This window comes from Ammospiza caudacuta, chromosome 3, assembly GCF_027887145.1.
Source record: "Ammospiza caudacuta isolate bAmmCau1 chromosome 3, bAmmCau1.pri, whole genome shotgun sequence".
In the NCBI taxonomy this organism is placed as follows: domain Eukaryota; kingdom Metazoa; phylum Chordata; class Aves; order Passeriformes; family Passerellidae; genus Ammospiza; species Ammospiza caudacuta.
The window spans coordinates 77,669,695-77,689,984 of NC_080595.1; positions in this window are offsets into that span (position 1 = coordinate 77,669,695).

The window sequence follows — 20,290 nt, forward strand, 5'->3', positions numbered from 1 at the left end:
CCTATTTTATACCTTTTTTTCTTCTTTGAAATAAAAAAATGACTAATCATACTTGGGTGATTGAGACACATAATGGTAAAACAGAAAACATATTTATTTTATTTTTATTTTCTAAAATTATTTCTATTTAGATTTTTGCCCTTGTCACTGAGAAATCGCTATTAATTTTCTTTGATCTCATTATATTTATTTTTTTTTTATTTCAACTTGTTTTGCCAACCATGATGTTTTCCTTAGGATCTTTTGCCCATTTTACACACCTTCTGCTGTTTACAAAAACTAATCTCTATGGTTTGGTTTGTGTTTGATGCCTTTTTCTTGAGCAAAACCTCTGAAATTCCAGATGTTCAGTACGTCGCTGAACTGAGGCAAGCTTTGAGGTGCTGCTGTCTTTTCCCATTGATCACTTGAGGCCTGGTCATCTAACAAGTTCTTGAAGAACTCTCCACTGTCTTTCATAATTTTTTGTCCATATTTTTCCTATTACCACATTTCTCTTGTGTTTTCCCAGTGTCAGAATATAACTGCTTGGAAATACCCAAATATTTTTGTTCTTTGGCCTGTACTGTGTTTGCCTACATGAAATAAATAGAAACTGGTCATGACCTGCAGTTGCTAATCCAGCACTCTCATTGTTCAGAATTTAATTCACACCTTTATCCATATAAAGAGTTACCAACACTTCATGGATGTGTTTCTCTTTAATAGGCAGCTGCTTCATCATCCTCTTTTTTTCCTTGGACATTTGTGGTGGCTCACGACCTTCTGCCCTCTCTCCTCAAAAACTTCCTTTGGATTTTGCTCATTGCATTGACCCATGGATGTTCAGGTTCCTACATTTCTGACATACCAAAACTCAGTCATGGGCTGTCAGAGATCTGAGTTAACTTCTTGATCTGATTTATTTTATAATATTATCTGATTTACCTTATAATACTACCCACCTACTACTGCCATTATAAATTACTTTCTTCTAGTGTGGTCAATAGGGACTGCAGCTCCACAGATTGAAAATATCCATTTATGGCAATGCACTCAGTCAACCAGGGAAAGCTAAATTTGATCTGTAAAGCCTTTTGGGTCTCTCTGATTAACAAAGTACAGAGACCTTTATATTCTATTCTCTGAAGCAGTGAGATTTATGAATTCACCAACAAATGATTCATAGGTTTAAAAAATAAAATAAGCAAAAACTTCCTATAATTAATTACTCAAGTGCTGAGCCTGAATAGCTGGAGCTGAGAAGTTAAGACATTCCAGAGCTGGCATTGTTGTTGCAAATTAACTCTGTTAGTTGTACTTTTTTTTTTTTTTTTTTTTTTTAGTTTCTCTTTACCTGCAAATCTTGTTTTCTGCATAACTGTAACATATTAAAGGAACATGATATGTTACAGCCAAGTTAGGGGTTTGACCAAAAAAACTGATTTAAATGCTGATGGATTAATGAGATTTGAAGCTGAAAGGCACCACTGTCCCAGTGTATCTGACCTACTCTGTGACAAGTGTCACCTAATTGCAGGCAGGACTTTTGCAGTGTAAGGAACTGGAATTATTTTACACGTAGACAAATGAATGATGCTGTGGTTGTTAACGTGCTGTTGGACTACTAGAACATGTCACTTAAACATTCAATCTGAATTTAAAGGCTCCAAGTGATGATGAATTTACCACTTCCTTGGGTAGTACTTTCCAGTGATTAATTACTCTCTCACTGTAAGGAATTTGTGTTCTATTTTCAGTTTACATTTCTCTGCTTTGCACTTTCAGCCAATTGATCTTCTAGGGCCTTTCTCTGATACAGTTGAGGGGTGGCTCATATCATGACTCTCCACTTCAGAAACTTTCAAAATTCTGTTTCTTTGAGGGCCTAAACTGATTGAACTCTTTCTTACATTTCTTGATGGAAGATGTATTTTCTAGAACCTTTCCAAATTTTGGTCTGCTTTAAAATGCAAATTCCAGAGCTGGACACATTGCATAAGGTTTTTAACAAATTGTGTGTGGAGGCATTACTATTATTTAGCATGCAATTAAAGTGATTTTTCCCTACTTTTTGCTGCTGTATCATGATTCCTGTAGCAGATTCCTGTGATCCACAGTCCACCTCTGCAGTGTCAATCTTTGTCCCATGCATACCCCCGCTGTTAACAAAGGTCGTTTTTGTGGCAGAATTCACTCCATTACAGCAAAAGTAAATAAAGCCTGTCACCACTCTAGCAGTGAGCAGAGGTGCTTACCTTGGAGCTGAGCTGGGTGGGTAAATACACTGTGAATGGCCAACTGGAGCACATCCATGGAGTGTGTCAGAAAGGAATCCTGACAGTCTATTGTTTCACTCCTGCCTGGCTCTTTAATGTTCACCCGGTGTGAAGAAGTAAAAGCAATTATCAAAGGCAGCTCTCAGGAGTAACTTTACATATGGGATGCAATTACAGTGTGAAAGAACTCTGGCTTCACGGTGACAGACAGTGACTAAGAGATGTGATTACCAGGGAACTGGCTGCCAAAATCACATCCAGGAAAAAGGTGTAGGGAGGAAAAAAGCTTTTGAGCTGGCCTGCATATTTGTCAATCCACAATTAGTGATACTGGCAAACTGCTGAGCATGTTGCTTCATCCTCCTGCATCCACCTGCATCTCCCCTGTTGGAGCCTGGAACGTGGCCCTGGTGAGAGGCACAGCCCAGCACTGTCACTGCACTGCCAATATTGTGTCCAGCTTTGGAGCTGCTGAAATGTGTCACAGCCCTGCTCACCCTGCTCCAGGGACACTGCAAACCCAGGGCTCTGCACTGTGTCTGCTGCCTGGCAGGGAGGCAACAGCTGCTGGCAGCTTTCTCAGCAGCCCCTGTGCTGCCCTGCAGAGGGCTCTGCTCTAAGCTGGGGTCATTCCTAGCTGAGATGCTGCAGGGCATCATGATGAAGTCTGGAGACCTAAATACCAGTTTAAAGAAGTTTAAAGGACTTGCAACACTGTGCCCACTGCCAGCTAGCCATTGGTATTTAAACCAACAGCTATTTTCGATGAAAACATAACTCTGACAAATAGATTCCCTTTTTTCATTTTCCATTTGTAATCTCAGATTGTTTTATTTAATGCTTTTTCCCCTGTGGATTTCTTCAGTTTGGCTTTGCTGTGAGCCCTGAAGAGTCCAGGATGTCAAAGAAAACTATCTGAAGTCACCATCATGCCCTCATGGCTCTAGGTTTGCTCTTGAATCCTAAAATAATTTCAGAGTGGCTCTGTTTACAACACACCTTGTAGCCTGACCTCCAGCTACTGCTGGACTGCATGTTCCTTTTCTCTTGCCTCATGTCTTGTTTTGGCCTCTCTGCTCTGCTCTCCTCCTGATTTTGTTTGGTGTTTCCCAGACTTACTGCCACCATCTCTCCCTTTAGAGAGATTCTGTGCCCAGAAAGTCAGGGACCTGGATTGCTTTCTATGGTTGTGATTGTTTTGCCCTTAGCCTCAGGTGGTGCCATTTCATTTGGTAGTAGCAGCAGTGGGATTGTGGCCTGGGAAGGATTTGGGAGGATTTTGGGGGACTGAGACCACCCCATTCTTCCTGTGAAACTGGCAGTGTGGTCCCTGGCATGTGCTGACCATCTCCCCTGGGCACAGTTTGGGGGGAGAAGCCAAAGCCCTCATTTATTTTGCTGGTATGGATAGAGCCTTGGTGTGAGCACAGCCATGCATCTGCTCCGAGATCATCCTTTCCAGTTGGGAACCGCTGGCTCTGCCGATGCTCTCGCTTGTGTCTGCCGTGGCTGACGAAGCTCTCACGCAGAGTTGTGGCATCTTTAGGCCCTGTTTTAGTACTGCTACTTGTCAGTGGATACATGAGTCAGCACATCGCCAGCTGCCTCCTGCCGCGCCCATCTGGGGCCCAGCCTGCAGGCTCTGATCTCAGGCTGTGCCGAGAGGCACAGCATTCTCTGCTGCTTCCTTTCTCATGTGCCTGCCTCTGGGCCGACACAACTTTCAGATGTTTCACTTTGCAACGTGCCTTCTCTGCTTTCTGGTGTGTGTCCCAGGTTGGCTCTGAGAGAATGAGCAGGTCGGGCTCAAGCTTATCTGGGAGGTTGGGTGTCCACCAGGGCAGGCCCTGCTGCACCTCCTCATCTGTCTGGAATGGCACCTGCATCCACCAGGAGCTGTGCTTTAACCAGAGCTTGGCACTGCCAGGGGTGAGCTCTGAGAGATGTGCCCTCACTCCCTGCATCCCTTGTCCCTGACCAGTGACTGCGTGACTCCGTGATGAGCAGTGCAAGGGCTGCTCTGAGAGAAGCTCAACCCCACTCTTGGCCCCCAAAAGCACAATGGGCCAGAAAAACATACAATGTTTTTCTTTATGTATCCACACCCAAGAAAACTAAAGGAAAAAGGGTTTGGTTGGAGGATTTTTAAAATTTCATTTGGGCATGGAGAGTGAAGAACTAGAATGGAAAATCAGGTGCAAACATTTTGTGTCAGAGATTTTTTGTGTAACTTTGACAAGATAAACAACCTCAGAAATGCCAGCAGAGGTGCGTAGGTAGGGCAGGATTTCTAGAAATGTGACTCCTGACTTCTTATTTGTCACAAGATGTCAATGTTACAGTTTGCAATATCAATAAGCATTGACAAGTAATTTGGGTAATGTAGCCTTTACTATACACTTGTGCTGCTTCATGTTCCATCAGCCTTTCACTTTAGATCATCTCACACCACTTGGAAACATGGTAATATTGTAATTTCATAATATCTGCTGTCTTTTGGATGGTGCTGCAGGTTTTTTGTCCCTGTTTTCTTTTACAACCAGCAGATTATATCCGGAAAACACACTTCATATTCTGATAATGGAGGAGGAGGAGGAGTGTAATCCTGGTCCAAATGAAGTCAGTGGCAAAACTCCCATTGACTTCATTAGGGATAGAATTTCACTCCATCTTGTGTTGCCTCGCCTAAAAAAGAAGAGACCTGATGTAAAGTCTATTGTAGTCAATGGAGAGATTCCCAGGGATTTTAATGGGCCTGTATTTGGTCCAGCATGAGGTTATTCAGTCACCTTCACATTTTACAGAAATATAGCACTTGTGTTGCATTCTCAAAGGACTAATTAACTTACTCTGAGTTAGATAAATTTCTACACATTTCTTCTCTTGAAGCATTTTGGTGTGCTAAGAAGTTCTTTCCTATTTTTTTTCTTCCTTTTTCCATAGTTTCTCTTTTCAGACACTGTTTTGCCTTATGGTGGTTCTAAATCATCACAAAACAAACCAACACAGAACAATGAGCAGGATATATAAGTTTGGGTTTATAGATTCCAGTTCCATGAACTTTGATTTAATAAACTTACCCCTCTTTTTTTAGCAGAAAGCACAAAACATGGGCAGGCTGATGAATTTGAAACCTGGTTCTGATTCTGTCCTACATTTAAAAGCTAAATTTGAGTCTGATAAAGTTTTAAAAACACTGGTAATATGAAAAAGATGCTTCACTGTTCCCTTTGTATTTTTAACCTTTTTTCCTATTAAAACTGTAAACAGTTTTATATTATTGCAGTGAATTCTTCTCTAATTTACTCCAGTGTAAATCCAGAGGAATGTTTCTGAGGGCAGGGGAGCTGTTCTGCATTCTCACTGGGGTGAATGACGGGGGCTCTGCCAGGCTGTTTTCCCTTCCTCTTCCTCCTTTCACTGTTTGTCTTGGATAACCCTGGACAAAAAATGTCATTAAATGCTGCACTGGTTCCAGTGATGTTTGGTTGTCTCTGCCATTCCCCATCCCTTTGACTGTGAGTATTCAAGTACCTCCAATATCTAAGAACCAAAAAAGTTCAGGCTAAAAAAAGCCTTTCTGGTGGATTCTATTTACCTCCTAAAAAATACGACTATTTTTTTCATTTTTGCATTGGAAGAAAAACAAAACCTCAAGCATTTATGAAAACCTTTCTGTGGGCTGAAACATCTGGTTTTGCCTCACATGTCAGGGCCTGATTTGAATCTCTTGCATAATTTTTGATAAGGCAGATGGACTGTCTCCTTCTCTCTCTCTCTCACATACACATGCAGACATTATCTGCTTTGGATTTCAGAAACTTTTGTGTCAAACTTTTTTTTAATTTGAAGAAATTTTATAAAAAGCATTTTGTTCTGTTTAAGAAATTAGCTTTATGTTAATGTTTGGAAGAGTTAGCATCAAGAGTGTTTTCAGTTTGTTTTCTTGCATAATGAATTTGATTTCAGCAGACAATGGACTTTTACTGAGTTTCATTCCAAAATTAAAAATGTTCTGTAGAAAATCTTATATTTTTAAATTTTTTCCTCTTTCCCTTCCACAGTTTTTCTTCATAGTTTTCCTCACAATAGTGTATAAAAAGAGTGAGCATACAAGTGGATGTTTTTTAGATTTTGAGCTAAATCACAGTTTTTCATTTACTCTGTGTGCAGATGAAAAGCACAGATCTGTTGTCCTTTGGCTGATATATGCTTGTGTCCTTTATTGATCTAAGCATCAGTGCTCATTATTACAGTGGGACTCATCAAGTCCAGGTGCACAGACCTGAGGTTGTATCTTACAAAGGAAATATTCCCCTGGAGCTCTCAGAGAATTTGGTATCTCCAGCACACAGCCCTGACTGCTGTGCCAGCTGTAGGATAAAATAAATAGTTTCTTGGAGGTGGCTTTTTCTCTCTTTGACCCTAAAGGGAATGCAGGGATTAGTTCAGACTTAGATACCTGAATGTTAGACGTGTAAACTACGGCAGATGAATCCTGCACAAAGTCCTTGGAAATGCTAATTGACTTCCTGGAAGAATCAGTTTAAATCTTCCACTTGATGGAATTATATTTTTTATTTAGTTACTGTACGAAATTCTTGCAAACGTGAAATTGCAAACTAAAGGTCCTTTGTGCCTTGTGTGGTTTCTTTTCAGAGATAAGCCCACTCTCTTTATGCATGCTCTATAAGCTAATTTTATACATTGTGACTGATTTCTTCCACCTCAGGAAAAGAAATCCTTCTGGGAAAAGTTGCAATGTGATCCAAAGTCCAAGTCTTTACATGGACTTCAGTGACTTTGAATTATGAACAAAAGTGTTTGGCATTTTTTTCAGCAAAAAACTCCAAAGTGAATTTTCCCATTATTCAGAAGATACAATCTATTGTCAAGTGTTAAGGACATTGTGATATTTAATTGAAAACTAGTGCCATTAATTATATTGGGAGAGTTGGTTTTTTTTTCTCGTCTACCTTCGTATGTCTAGTAGTCAATAATTGTTCATTAATAGCAATAAATGCACGTCTGTCGGCAGCAGGATTGCATCAGAAATGAAAGCATTTTTTTTCCTTCACAGATTAGATCCTGGTTAAAAACCAATAAACAGGAAATAAAATCCTCTATTGTTAGGCTAATCTTCTAATGCTGCATAGGAAAAAAGTTGACACATTGTTTTCTAAACGAAAAAAATGGTTTTCTTATTTTATGGCAAATGTTCCAAAACCTTAGGCTGTATTTACATTTTTTTAGCAGCTTTCTGTAGTTAATTTTTGTCATATTACCAGCACTACCTTCTGTAGTTAATTTGGCGTGCAGAAAGCTGTGATTAATGGGCCTTTGCTATAGCATTAATTTTCAGCCACAGCCCCTCCTTGCCCTTTGGTGTTGTGTTAATGACTGGAAAAGAACTGTGAAATCGGGTATGGCACAGAGCTATGGTGTGGTGAAGAACAGCAGGCAGGACCCTGAGATGCATCTGGGCAGCAGAATGTGCCTGATCCAAAAGTATCTGATCTGGATAACAAAACCAAAAATGCGAGGTGTTCTAGGGATTAGGCAGCTCTGGTTTATTCTGAAAAACTTCTCCATTTTACCGCTTTCCTTTGTCAGTGGTAATATTTTGGTAGTTATGAAGAAAATTACTGGGCACTTCTTTTCAGTCCTTGGGAGGACATGTAGCTTGAAAACACTTTCCTCAGCAGATTTTCTGCCTGGCCTGACTGCTGTAAGGGTTGCTGGCTCTTGATACAAAACCAGCTGGAGTCATTGCAGTGAGTTAAACTTTACATCTACCCTGTTCTTATAGAGAAGACAGTCCTAAAATGGTCACCTCTGGAGAAGTAATTTGCTGTGTTAAAAATACCTAACATCATTACTTAATAATCCTGTGAGCAAACTGCTTGATTAGCAAACCAAATAATTTAATGATGAGGCCAGAATTATTATTTATTATTACCAAAATAAATGTGAATATGATAAGCTTTGGTAGAAGAAGATTTTCTTTAATGTGGGGATGTATTCCACCTTGAAAAAATCCTCCCCATCAGGCTGTTTGCAAAAAGGGGGAAAGAGTGGAAAGTCCTACTTCTCCCTGTTCTTGAAACTGCTCCTAGGGGTAGAAAAGAGTGCTAGATGCAGCAGGAAAAGACTAAAGAGGGAGGAAGCTGGTGGTGTGACCTCCTATTCCATGGACTGTTGCAGTGGTTTGTGCTGAAGCTCACAAGCGGTAGCCAGGACCCAGAACTCATCTTTTATTGCACACAAATAGCCCTGCTTGCTGGAAAGTCACATTCATTAGTCCCCATGTTGTCCTGAAATGTGGTACTGTCCCTCTGAGGTGTCTGAGTGGGAACTGAGCTGCAGGGTTCAAGGGAGTTGTCAGGTTAGCCTGAGGGGTGATGGCCCTGGCTGGGCAATGCAGATATGTCAGGAGCTTCACAAGACAACCCCAGGTGACATCAACAACAGGTTCATCTACCTCATTCTCATCAGGGGTGGCCTTGTGAGCTTGCAAAAGAGAGATGTCACCTGCAGACAAGGGAAGACTGGAGAATAAAGCCAAGAAAGTAGATAGTCATTGTAAAATGCTGTGACTTTGTACCTTTTCCAGTTTAAGTGCTAGACTTGGCTCTCTTAAGCCAAGAAGTATCATTTCAATCTCTCCCACTGATGACATAATACTGCTGCATGACACATAGCCTTTATAAAGCATCAAACATCTAGCAATGTGATAGTTGTTTTTATCACAATGCTCCCAACAAACAACACATGCTGTTAATATGAATCTATCTTTCAGCAGCAGATATTTCAGGCACTGTTAGAAACATAATCTCACAGTGTTGCCCTAATAGAGTATGCTGCAGATGTGAATCTCGCTGCAATGTATTCTTTCTTTGGTTATTTTCCTGTAGTTCTTGGCCTCAGTGGGACACGTGCCCTTGTACTGTGAACATGCTCAGCCTTGTTAATCTTTGTCTTGAGTCAGGTCTTTTTTAGCCTAAGTTTGTAGGAGCAGAGATGCTGGAAGGGCACTGCAGGAAGTGGCATGGGCTGGAGGGCACTGTGGAGGAAAGGGGGAGCAGCAGGGCTGACCAAGAAATAAACTGGGACAGTAGCAAGGCTGTGGTGCTGTTATACCCTCCTTAGAAGAGTGTAGAACACATTTGAGTGGGACTAAGGGCACAGCATGCCAAGGGTGGGGGAATCCCTGGGCTCCTGGTACGGCACTCCCAGAGATCCTACACTGAGGGACTTGAGGGACTACTCACGTTTGTGTTGGCTGCTGGGTACGGCCAAGAGTCACCCATGTCCCTTGGGCAGTTATCCATATCCCTTTCTGGTGTCTGTACTGGCACATCAGCAGTGCCAGAGCTCTTGTCTTTGTCCTAAATGCTGGTATTTCTGTCCTTAAAATGTCAGAGCTGGCCTTGGCATGGACTTGGCTTGGGCTAACTGAAAGTCTCTCGTACTGTTCCCGGTCTGGAGTTAGCCTGGGCCAGGGACAATCAAAAAGATGGTTTGGATACGACCTCCCTATTTTAGAGGCCAGGAGAGTTTAATAAATGCATATGACCATGTTATGACAGCATCCTTCTGCTCACAGGGCCAGAGAACAGGGCCTGGAGCTGCCCAGTTTATTGGTAGGGATGTAGTCATTGTGTTTGAAACCCTCCTGCGACAGGGAGGCTCTCGTTTCTTCTACTGTGATGTAAAGAGCATATGAAGTAAGGAAAAACCTGGCATTTATTACATTTTATAAAAGACATGTTTTACAAGCAAAAATTTGCATTTTTGCTAAGTAGAGAGCAAGGCAGAAAAATTTAGAAGTTAGACGAACTCAAAGAAAGGTGGAGCTTGAATATTAGACAATACAATTTTACATGTGCATAAAAATTAAGAAAGCTGCAGAAATCTAGAAACAACAATGTATAAAAGTCTACATGCTAGATAAAGTAGATCTGGAAGATCTTGTGGAATATATGGATGGTTTTGCAAATTAATATAGTCTCAATATTCATGTGAACAGGTATAAAAGTGTTAAGCCAGTATTTAATAATTCCTAGCTTTACCATATGTATGTTGTCTTCTGTTAGTAACCCCACTAATTTAAATGGAATTGATCTAATATAAGGTTGGTGGGGCACATTGTTGAATTTTACTCAGAAATGCTTACAGACTACTCTTAGGTTTGTTGTCACAGGCCAGATAATTGCTAATTCTTTGAATATGAAATGAATAATAATTTAGTATTATGTGTTCATGAAGAACTCTGTGTTTGTTAATCTCACACTCTGTGTAATCCTAATGAAGTTCTGTTTCCAGTGTATGCCTCTGTTGTCCAAATCCTGAATGTATATAACACATGGTCTTATACTCAGTTGTTTGGAAAAAACCCACCAAAATGACTTCACTATTGTAGCCTGAGAAAATTGTGTTCTTGCAGCTGCCTGTAGCTATCAGTCAGGAACATTTATGTTGACCAAAATAGCAAATAACTGGGTCATTGCTGTATTGCTCTAGTTTTGTTGTAAAACTTGACCATGGTGTTACTCTGACAACATTGAAGGAACAGCCATGATAAAGTCTGGCTGTTGAGTTTCTTTTTTGCAAAGTGAACCACCAGGACTGAGAGGCAGGTAAAAATTATAGTGCTTTTTCAGAGTCTGAAACTTTGGAGAGTGCTTCTAAGGTGTCCTTACCTTCTCTCCATAACCTGGAGAGACACAGGCTCCAGTCTGGGTTGCCAGATCTTCCCACTAGTATTCCCTAACCATCTGACTGAAGCACATCTTTATTTTTTCTCTTCTTTTGTTGAATTTGAAGACTCATTTGAAGGATCCTATGTGTGTTTGTGGGTGACAACACTGTGGGTGTTGAGACAGCAGAAAGGAAAGGGTTGACAGCATTAACCTGCAGCTATGGAGCAGTCATCCTCCTGGGCTTGAGGGACAGTACACTTCTCCTGGCCTCCCGACTGGCTAGATGGTGCTGGCTGGTTTGAGACTTTATGCCAGCAAGCATCTCTGGCACATGGAGCAACAGATGAGAAAGGAGACAGGCTGGGCTGCAGGGGCACATGAATGACACCCAAAAAATATCTTCTTCAGAAGAGCTCATCTCCCTCATCTGCATTTTCAGCTCATGCCGACCGGCTTGAAGCAGAGCCCAAAGGAAGCAGCAGCAATTTGCCGACCAGAGTTCAGAGCACATCTTTTCCATGACACCCATGGGGCCCCAGTCCCAAGCATTTCAGGGAATAACTGTTTTCCCTTCTGCTTCTGCTCCTCAAATCTGGTAATTTAACATTACACTTTGCCACAGACCTGAATGAGAGCAAAAGTTTAATCACTTCCATACTCCCTCTGCTCCAGTCAAGAGTTTAGCCTGAGCCCATTTGCAAATAAAACAACGAAGAGAAGACTGTTGTCTTACATGCATCTTGTAGCTGTGTATTACAAAAAAACCCAACCAAACAAACAAAAAAGTGAGAAGTTGCAAAGCCCCTTCAAAGGCAGGCTGGTAGAGCTAGGAAGTGTTTTCTTTTCACATAAAGAAGTAATGCTCAGTCAAACACCTACAGAGTGTAATTGCACATGACAGCCCATGTCAGAGTTCAGCAATGAAAATTGAAATGAGTATTTTTTTGTTTTTCAAGCTGGAAATCATGTGTCAGCCTAATGAGTAACAGGTTTTGTTTGTTTGTTTGTGTTGTGTTTCTGTTGGTAGGGAGGACATGCTCCTTTGTTCTCACCATTTTGTGCTGTCTTGGGTCTCTAATGCTACCGTGACATTGCCTTTGACAGACTCAGCTGGAGAAGCAGACCCACTTTAACTAGTGGTGCCCAAATATCAGCTGTGTGATATGATTCACTTTGTGGAGGAGGAAGAGAATTGTTTGTTTAAGTCACTGCCTGGTTTATGCCTGAAGGACGCCTGCTACAGAGGAGGTTTCACCTGTTAAATCTACACAACCTGTTCTCTTTCTAAAAAAGTACCTTTGACAGTTGTCACATACACACAGGTGCTGTATAAATGAACTGACATCTGCCTTACACACCTGGAATTAAAACCATGCTGTGGTGCTCTTTTCTCAGTAGTTTGATCCTCCTGCACAGCCCCAACAAACAGAGGCTCATCTTTCTGAAGCACAGTTTAGAAAAATATGTATTTCTTTCAGAGAGGAGGTTCAAACACTTTGAACTTTAAAAGACAATCTAATTAAGCAGATAGGGAATGTTAGTTTTAAGACTGCGATACATTCAGATCCTCTAACATGCAGTTTTGCTAATTTAGTGCTGGATGATTGAGGAGAAGACATGTTAGGAATTATAGGTGGCATGATTTTAATAAATAGGGAATTTTTATTCACTGTTTATCATAAAGCAAAACATGAAGGGACTTCTGTGAAGATTATGGGATGGCAATTTGAAAATAAGCAGCCCATAGTTAAAGTGCGGCACTTATAATCTTGAAAGTTTATGTGAATTTAAGAAAGCAATTAGATGAATTCATGGAAAAAAGAGTACTCAAAGGCTAATAACATGAAGAAAAATTCTCTGTCTTAGGAAGTCCTTATGCCTCTGATTACTGGCAGCAGGAAAGGAATGCCCAGAGAGACATGAAGAATCCTTTCTCCTGTTTGGCAGTTTCTTAGTCATCCTCTGTCACTAACAGACCCAAATCAGTCTTTGTTCTCTTCTTGTAAAATTAAGACCATAAACACAGCAGTGAATATAAACTGGTGTTAAAGCTCCATGGAGTAGATCCTAAATTTGGGGTACTAACACTGCCAATTTCATGTTCCATGTTGTGAGCATTTAGTTAACACAAAATTTGTGATTTAAATTTTCTTCTTTTATGTTTCTCCATAATTTTATACTGATACCAAAATATTCCATATTGTTTTAAGTAAGCTGATTTTTAATATTATCCTGTTGTTAAAATAAATACTTTGAGAGATTAATCACTTTGGAATTCAAGTAAAGGTGAAAGATTATATTTTATGGTATTAGAGTACCTGATCACCTGACAGAAAGAACATAATATATGTATGCAATTAGTTTCCTTATTTTATTTTTATTTCTTAACATAATTTGCAGAAGAGATGGTCTTTTTTGAGTTTAAAGAATAAGTGTTCTACAGCAATGAATATTGAATAAATATTATAAGCTTCACAATATCTTTAAGTTTAACTGTATTAACCAGTGTACAAAAGGCCTAACTTTCAATTTGTGCCTGTAGTAATAGGTCCTATATACCCCTTGCCTTACACACACATACACATACATATAGGTCTTCATGTATGCAAGCTTATAGACATATTTTTTATACTTACACTATGTATTTATGAATGGTACAGAAATGACACCTAAATTACAAACCTGGAAAGAAAATGAAAAAATATTGCATATCAAACAAGGACAGTGGTGCTTTTCTCTCATCCTAGAACTGAGTTTCAAAATAAAAATTATATAATGTTGGATTTGTCCTCAATGTAATACTAATCTGTTGACTTTTTTCATCATAACGAAAGGCTTATTAAAAAAAGTTGTCCCAGTCTCTTAACTTTGTCACTACTTCTTTTGACAGATTTGTTATTACAGTTTCTAACAGAAAACCCTCATTCTGTGGGTCTTATAATGGGAAATGTGTCTGTTAATATGGCAAGTTATATTTGGATACAGCATGTGCAATAGTAAATGCCAGAACACCAATATGACCCATCTGCCCAATATGTAAAGTATAATAACACCATTATGAAGTGATGATATGTTTACATACCCTTGTAACAGGATTAAAGTTTTCTTAATTGTCTCCTGCTTGAACCTAATGTAATGTTTTTGATGTGTCCTATAGAATAATATTGAAAGAATGAACAAATCAGTGGCGGAACCTTCTGAGATTTGCCTAATTACAACCCAAATTGTTCCCATATTGGAAATTACATGCATATAGTGCCTTTTGGGGCACAGAGTAGAAGAAGCATGTGAAGGTCAGCCAACAGTATTCTGCAATGAGTTCTGTCTTCATGAACTTTAAAAATGTCTTTTTCATGCAATGAGACACATTAATTTACTAGAAACAGATTTCAGAATTGTTTTATCCCATTTTGGAAGGCTTATTTCTGCAATCCTCATGAACCTGCTGAGGAAAACATAAATTGAAATTGCCCCGAATTTAGTTAAATCACCACAAATGGAAATCACTCATCTAGATCATGTGTAGTATTTAGAATGCTGCTGCTGCATTTCAGGCATGTGATTTAAGGGCTCTCAAGAGGTTTGGAGAACTTCAACCAGATCTTGACCCATGCATCATTCAAAACAGCCCTGTGACAAGCAGGGGAGTCTTGGGCAGGTCAAGAAGTACCAGCTGCGTGCAGGTGTGTGTTCCCATGACACTGCTTGCATGATTATCATAGGTGAACATGTGACAATTTTTTCTTTTCATTCCACTTCAGCATTTTTTACAGCACAGGTGCTTGTTAACCAGCGTGATGACTTCTTGCTGGCCTAGAAGTGCAGCCTCACTGAGCAGAACTGCGTGTCTGGGAGCAGAGAGATACTTGCAGAATGACTAAATCTTTGGGGAATGCCTTAAAGATCAGTCAGGTCTTCCTGAGCTATTGATAATGGCACATGTTTCAGGCTTCATTGACTTGATTACTTCAAATCAAAAAAATCCCTTGGCAATCTCCTTCAAAAGTGCAGTACAGTTTTCGTAGTGGTATTATGCAATAATTCTAGGTATTAAAAATCATACAAGTCATTAAAATGTTAGCATCTATATATTATTTTAAGGAATATTCTAATACCAGCATTCTAATAAAATCCCAGGTTCACTCAATGTTTAGTGACACGGAGAAGTATCTGAGGACTTACGTGTTAGAAGCAGTCTCCATACCATCCTGCAACAATAAAAGTAAACAACATGCACAAGTGTTGGTTGCCTGGTTGTTTTCAAATAAAATATAGCTGCTTGAAAGGGGTCCTACTTCTGCTGGCTTCAGAAGTATGGCAATGCAAAGAAAAGGAGTAGATGTAGTCCATGATGGATATGGGTCAGAAAAGAATCTGTAAAGGTTGTCCTGTTACAGAGAGAATCTGTCTGGGACATCCTCTTTGGTAATACAGTTCATGTATTGTAGCTTAGGATTTTTTACTTTCAAAGATGAGTTTTGGCATCAGTTTTGTTCATTGGTAGCCTTTTTCCTTCCAAAATCAGTGCCGAAACCCATTCTAACTGAGAAGAAGGGAAAAAATGTCATTTGACAGTGCTCCATGACCTTGATTTGCTCTGCTTGCAGGGTAAAAATGAAATCTGTATGTTTTTCTTTTTTTTTTTTTTCCTGAGACTATCGCTTACATTTTTCAGTTCACTGGAAATTTAGCAATTTAGAGAGCCAAGTCAGACTCCTTACACGGATGAGAAGAAAAATGAAAATGCAATTTTTCAGGGTGAACAGCATATTTGACGTTGTGATAGTATTGTACTTGCATATCTTGTGAACTTGGGGTTTAACACTGCATCATTACCACAGAGATGATGGGAGCAACATAAACTGGTCCTAGAACAGTCTCAAACCTGAAGTCTGCCGCTACCAAAGATTCGTGCCTCATGTTGTTATACAGAAACAGCAGTTTAGACTTAGTCTACACCAAAGCTTTGCAGCTTTTCAGAGCTTTGGAGCCTTGCAAATGTTCAGGTTTTGTCTTGACCTACTCTAGCAGGGATGAGTGGGCAGGGAGTTCATGCTCCTACCCGCAGCACAAGTGTGGATAGCATTAGGGTTTGGACTCAGTCCCGTGACAGGAGAACTGCAGCCAGACTCCCTGGAGTGCTCTGGATGTTTTGTGCTGAACCTGTAGTGCAGTCTGACTCTCCAGCCAGCGTATCTGGGCCCATCACATCAGCTTAGCTGGTGCTTGCAGACATGGAGAGCTGGCGTGGAGTTCCCAGTGTCATTCTTTTCCCAGATTTTGGCTGCACAAGGCAGTCATGTGTTCACGACACGAACACCTTCACGTTGCTCCAGTTCATGGTGGCTGGCTTGGCCACATTGCTTGCCCTCAGCTAAAGCAAGGTGACTTCTTGCTGCCTCATCAGTGCCACTAACTTGTGTTTGAAGGGTCTGGGTATGTTTTCTGCAGGGCAGACATAACCATTTCCAACATGGAAAGTGTTCATTAGCAGTACTCTCTTTCTTGAGATTTTTAATATCTATTTTTACCCTTAGTGAACCTTGTAGCTGCAACAAATGTTGGCAGTTTAGTGGGTATTATCTCAGATAATCAGCTTTATTAGCAAAATCAGGTCTAACAGCTCACTTTGGCTTGGTTCAATGCAAAGCAGCATTAACAATTTAAGTTTAGTCTGAGCTAGTTGCCTACAAGGGGATTGCCAAGTTTATGTGCATGCTTCTGTGTAATTATAATTATGAAAATTGCTCTTCAGCTTGTGAAATGGTGGATTTTTGCAGGCTTTTTAGATTAAGAGGCTGTCAAACATATATGCTGTTCCAATGTACCATTCCACGGCCTCCAGAAAAATGAATTATGTTGAATGTAGGAATCCAAAACCCTTGCTATACAATTATATTATGATTTAAATATTATTCATATGGATTATGGTAATGCCAGTTAAGAAAAACTAAAGAGAATTTATGATAAATTATTTTCATAAGTTGCATTTAATTTGATACTGTTAGTAATTTGCAAAGGAACTATTTTGTTGTCTATCACCATGTTGTTGAGGATGGAATCTTCAGCATAATGTAGAATTTATGGTTCACATTTAAAATTATGCACAGAAGAAAGATATCATTAATCTAAACTAGTTATTTTGGGTCTTTTGGGGTATTTTATTATGTGGAAAATCCATAGCAAAATATTCAGGTATGCTTTTGGCTTATGTCAAGGTTTCACAACATGATCTCTTGTCCTATCCTTTATGTCAGAATGGAGATAAAGTTGCTGCAAAGTCTTCATTATCAGTACCAGCACCATCACTCCCTTTAAAATATTTCAATCAGGAATAAACTTGATCCACTAACAAACAGTGGGGTCTAACAACCTGTGTTAGTTATTTCACAGGCTGGAGGGAGAAATTTAATAGTCTTGTAAGGACTCAAAGTTTATGAGTAAAAGTAACTCATTTAGAGATGTAAAATGCATTGCAGGCTAATTTCCAGATATGTTTTTCATTAATGCAAGAAAGAGCCATATTCCTTTCTCTCTGACTAAAGCTGTCTGTAGAAAGACATGAAAAATACAGGAAAAATGTGTAAATAGTAAAAAGGCTGAATATGGTGAGGTGAAGTTTTGCACACTGGGAGTCTACAGGGAGACCTGAAATGTGCAGTCCTGGATGGCCATGAATCTATGCTAATTAACAAAGGCCAGGAGCATGCACTAATGTGAGTTAGTTACAGCCCACTGAATCCAGCCACAGCAACACCTGCCTTTAATATACAGAGAGAATAATTGTCATGAGGGACTTGAATCCAGGATGCAATGATGGAAGCTCCACTTCGTGCAGAGGGTAGAGAAACCTCTAAAAATGATGGATGATAGATGATGGTTTTCTAACACAAAACATACTGGGTTTGACAATGAGTAATTTTATGTTGGATCTTGTTCTGATGGATATAAATGAATTAAACAATGTGCAGCAGCCTTTAATGGCTATAGGTCTGATGATCACAATCTGATCGTAAGTAATATGTAACTTATACTTAATATATTAAAAGAGAACCATCCCAACAACTAGTACATTTGTGAAAGTTAGGGAGAAGTGATGGATAAATTTTGTGGAAGTTAGGGAGAAGTGATGAATAAATTTGCCTCCAAGGAAAACTGGAGATGTAAGAATCTGAATGAAAGCAGGGAGTTCCTCAGCAAGAGTTTATTATTTGGCTGGTAAGTCTTGACTCCACATTCATAGGACATAATTTGCTAAAATAAATTCCGGTCCAGTGGAAAAACAAGGCTATAATCATCCCCAAACATCTGACATGTAGGAAAAAAAATAGAGATAGTCGTAAACAACTTGTATAAATTAGTAATAAAACTTACTACAAAATCCCTGGTTACAGAACAGGGATAAGGATATTAGGAACAGAAGAAACCTTTGGGAGGAGGTAGGTTTTATGCTAGAGAAAGCAGAATATACTGACAGTGGTGAAGTAAAAAAGACAGAAGGAACAAGGATTTCTCATCTCTATTTGGAAATATATACTGTGACATACTTTATCACCTTCATAGCTCATCAGTACTGAAAGAAAACAATAGAGATCTGCTAGGGATAAACATTATTATATCGTCTGTCTTGGCTAACTTGCACTTAAGGATCCTGAAAGAGTTGGCTGAGGACATCTCTGTTTCACAGATGTTCATTTTTAATAAGTCCTGAAATCTTGGGAAACATCCAGAACAGAGGAAGAATTGCAATATTGTGCCAGCAAACAAACAGCAGAAATTGCATGATTCAGACAGCTGTAGACTGGTCTACCTGGCATCACCTTCCCATCAAATAATGGATAGTCTGGTACAGAATTCTGTTGATAAGAAATTAATTTTCACATGAATGTAACAAATGTCTGAAAAAATGGTTTAGGTAAATATGGAGTTTACTTTTAGGAATGACAAATTAAATTGATTCTGGTGACAGCACAGACAGAGCACATTATGGATGGACTGTTTTGATTGCACCAAGTGTTATTCTGACTAAAGGATCAGCACAGCCTGATATCAGCAAGGTGTACTTGGAGTCTATTGTGATTCACATGAAAAAATCTTAAAAGTCTTGTCAGTGGGTACCTTCACTAAATAGAAATGCTTTCAGCAGAGCTACAGAATGGGGGCTTCTGCCTCCAAAACTGTGTAAATCTTCCCTCAATGCTATGGAAGTAAGTGTGCATCTATCCCTGTGGACATTTCTGAAAGACACAAATACTGTCAAAGTGATTTCTTCTGATGATTACACAAAGTACTCCAAATAATTTGGTCCAATAAAAAAAATTATTTACTTAACAGAGACAAAGATATGAATATATTTTTTCTCATTGTTCTGTTCTTCTTAGTTCCAGCCTATTGTTCCTGAAAGGAAAGGTGATGAGTTGGAGATTTTGGAAAAAAATCAACAAAACTCCAAGCCATAAAAATGCTGGAGAAAAAGACTTTTGGTGACAGAATTAAAGTAAAAGAGCAGGGTTTTTTTTTAATTAACAAAAAAATTAAAGGCTAAGTGGGATGGGAACTTTTAACAATAATTTATTTATTGGAAAAAGCTGCTTTGTGAGCAGCTTTTAAAAGTTGTTAACTTTTTCTTTCATTTGACTGATTTTTTTTTCTTAGCTTTTGAAAATCATAAATCATACTAACATTTTTTAAATGAAAAAGACCATTTTTATAGTTTAAAATGGCTCATTTTTTTTCTGAATTGTTAGCTAATTCTGCTAATAGGCAGTTATACAAACAGAAAATTGTATATTCTTCTCATCTGAGAATCCAAAAGTCCAAAGAATTATGAAAATTTTAGTGTTCTTGGAATTTTATTGGTGTCAACTTGGAATATCTTAGATGGGAAAGATAGCTGTTTTGGGAAAAAAGATCAGAACATTGTTCTTATATGTAAGAGACAGATTACTTGATTATAGAATACAAATAATTTCAGACAGGACGAGACAAATATGAAAATCAATATTTGCATAAGGAAAAGCTGATCTTTTGAACAATGAAGCCGTAGCAACTTAACTTATTATTTCTATATTGAGTCCAGTAATTTATAAGACTGAAATTTATCTTCTGGAAAGATAAGCCAGTTTTGAATCTATGTCTTCAAGATAAAGTGTTCTATCATTTTCCTTGGGAGATAATTTCAGTGATCAATGATTCATAATTTTATCAAGATGCACTTTTGCTTTGAAAATCTGTCTCTTGCATCCTATTGTTGACTCTTAGACCCAAGTCCAGGTTTTGCCTAAAGAGAAATTTTATTTGAAACCTGGTCCTTCTGTTCCAGCTGTCAAA